The 3297-nt window shown below is 41.5% G+C and overlaps 1 pseudogene; it reads left to right on the top strand.

The window, feature by feature from the left end:
* The first annotated feature begins 1069 nt into the window (after positions 1-1069).
* On the top strand, positions 1070-2607 carry LOC118847320 (annotated as a pseudogene).
* Positions 2608-3297: the final 690 nt, after the last annotated feature.

Raw genomic sequence — 3297 nt, 5'->3', positions numbered from 1 at the left:
TCTAAAGACACTTGAGAATAAAGAGTTAAAATACAAAGCTACTACAACCTCACAGACAGCTAAAATATTAACTTTAAAAGATTGTCAGGCAAGTAATTACTTTCCCATTATGTCTGAAATCCCAGCATTCAAAGGCTTCCACTTTAACATAGTACAAAATTTCCAATGAAAAGTGTCACCTACATAGATGCATTTCCTTTTCTTCATAGGGTCGTAGATTTTTGAGCTGGAACTGGTTGAATGAATGGATGAATGAAAACAAATGAAAATTTTTTTAAAAAAATACTTATTCTGTACAAAGCTGTACACTAAATACTGGGGATATACACATAAAATTATAAATAATCCATGCTTTCAAGGATTACATGTTCTAATGGGGGCGACAACACACATGGGAGGTTTAGTTGTAAGTTGGATGGAAAGATCCCATGGTTTGAACTGTCAAAGCAGATGGTAATACTTCTCCCTTAATGCCATTTCCACTGATAAAATCATATCTATTTCTTATTTTGGAGCACTGATAGTGCTAAGTAAGCATCCAAGGTGGAATATGAACCCAAGTCTTTATGATTACAAGCCTAACACTCTAGCCATTATGGCAACTAAGCTTCCTGTTATTTTCTTTTTCCTAAATTTAACTTCTTTTTAGAAGATTATTCTGATTAGCTATATTTTTCCTCTTCATATTAGAAGAAAGACTTCTAGAAATAGTCGTATCTGAGATACTAAATGGACAAAAGAGTGAAACACAAGATTTTCTTCTTAGAAACAGCCTGTGTGTGGGGTCAGGTTTGGAGTGGCACAGGGAAGCCAGGGATGTGGTTTGGTGGCATGGCACTGTGCCTGAACTTCTGAGTCTTAGCTCAGGATGCAGGGGCTGTGGAGCCTGTCTGAGCCTAGCTTGGGGCAGGGGGAAAGTCCTGGAAAGTGGAGCAGAACCAGGCCTGGGAGGAGGATACTGACCCTTATCCCACCCAGCCCCACGGCCACACCCCGAAGATTCTAGTGATCCCTTTAACAATTTGAAGAGGAGAAAGTAGACCTTTAAGGAAATTGGCCTCCATAAAGAATGGCCTTCTTGGATAACCCAATGATCATCTTGGCTCATATCTGGCAATCACATGTGACCAGAGATGTGCGAGATGGTCCAGATTGATCATGATGTAGATCTGGAAAAGTTTCATCCACCTTTGGTGTCTGCAGAAAATAGCTCAGAAATGCCAGGAAGCAGTGTTGAAACTCAGGGCTTTGTCTATGCCCAATTTATTGACATTACCTCAAGTTGGGACTTTGGCATCAGAAAATGCTCAAGCACAGCTCAAAGATTAGAGTCACTTTGAAGAGAGACAAAACACGATAAAATGCAAGAATGCTCCATGGAAAGAAAGAAATGCTTCTCATTCAGCAAAGGAGCTCAGCTCATTGTTTGAAAAAAAGAACTTCAAAGTCAAGTCTTCAAATGTGAGGAGGTCATTGCTCCTCTCCTTGTGCCTAGAGCAGTGCCCATTCCAGCTGAATAATCCTTTTAATGAGTATTCCAAATTTGATGGTAACTGTCACGTAGGGACCACTGCAACTAAAAAAAAAATTAATGTCTACCTCCCACTGCACACAAGCCAAGACAGACTCCTACCAATGACAGTTGTGACCATAGCACATGCCAATGTGTCTGACCTAATTGGCCTAATACGTTGGCCAAGTGAAGGATGAGAACTCAAGCTCAATGACAACATCAGTGCTTATTGTCTCCATATAGCTGAGGATGATGATGAGGTTGACACAGACTTCCCCTGCCTGAATTCCAATGAGCCCATTCATAAATTTGGTTTTAGCACTTTGGCCTTGGTTGAGAAGTCTTCATCTTGCATATTGGTCTTGCAGCCAAACAGACGCTCTTTGTTCAAATAAATGCTGCTCATGGATTCTCCCTTATTAAGGTGAACATTATGAAGGTCACCATGAATGACATCTTACAGAAGGCACTGAAGTGGAGGAAGGGCTTTCAGAGGGGTTCAGGTCTTCAGTATCTCCTGGAGAAACAGAGTAAGCCCAATGTCCCCATGGACTTAGAATGCACCCTGGAGAGCCAGAGCACTTTGGAGTTCTTTCTTGTGCAAGAGAATAGTTCCGGGGAGAAGGGATTTTGGAGGAGGATCCTCCAACTGACATAGCCACAGTCTAAGACATGCTGTCTAGTCACCATTACAAATCTTTCAAAGTCTGCATGATTCACTGACTCAGACTAGGTATCTCTGGAGACAAAGTGGAGATAGACCCTGTCACTAACCAAAAGGCCAGCACAAAGTTCTGGATTAAGCAGAAGCCCATTTCAATTGTTTCTGACCTGGTATGTGCCTGCGACCTTGCTGAAGAAAAAAGCCCAAATCACGCAATGTTTAAACTTACCTATCTAAGGAATCATGACTATAAACATCTCTGCTTTGAGTCAGTTGGGGCTACTGTCAATGAGATTTGCTGAAGGTGAACTGTATCCTAGAATCCCAAGCTATCACTGCCTGGCCTGATTATTTTGCTCAGAAACAAAGGAAGCTGAGCAGGAGAACTAGCTTTAGCTTCCAGAAGGAGTTGAAGTCGGGACAGCACTAATGATCGGAAGAAAAAACCCTGATGTGCAACCCTTCACAGTAGCAGCAGCAACAGTAGCTCCCCACAGCCTAAGTGGACACCAGCGAGGGAAGACCCTAGGCTCTTTACAGATTCTCATGATTGAAAGATCCTAACCACCATGTTGGGGAAAGAACAGCACCCAGAATTTGGTGGGGCACCCTGTGCCCTTTGGCTGGAGCCCCTTCAGCTGGAGCTAAGACTTGAATGAGGATGGCAGATATTTGGACTAGAAGCCAGACAAGATCACAAGCTGGGCAAACTCCATTATGTAGCACATACAATCACAAAAAAAGAGTGACTTCTACTTTTTTCACTGCCTGATTACAAAATATTGATATGTAAAAGAAAGAGGTCACTTAGAACATGATCAAATGTCTTCAAGTTAATACTGAACAGAAGGTATACTTTCTTTTCTTGTAATAAACCACCATAATCTAAAAAAAAACAGCCTGTGTGCTGTCATGGGAAAGTATTGACTTTGACTTTAGAACTGGAACACCTAGTGCCCAGTCTTTTCTATTTATTCAATCCCTACATGATTTTGGGAAAGCAATTTCGCCTCTCTAGGCTTCAATTTTCTCTTATGTAAAATAAGGGGGTTCAACCAGATAATCTTCAAGGTCACTTTTAGCTTGAAACCAATAGTTACTTTCTTTGTCGAACTCTTGG

Source organism: Trichosurus vulpecula, chromosome 4, assembly GCF_011100635.1.
Source record: "Trichosurus vulpecula isolate mTriVul1 chromosome 4, mTriVul1.pri, whole genome shotgun sequence".
Taxonomy (NCBI): Eukaryota; Metazoa; Chordata; class Mammalia; order Diprotodontia; family Phalangeridae; genus Trichosurus; species Trichosurus vulpecula.
This window is presented reverse-complemented; position numbering and strand designations above follow the sequence as displayed.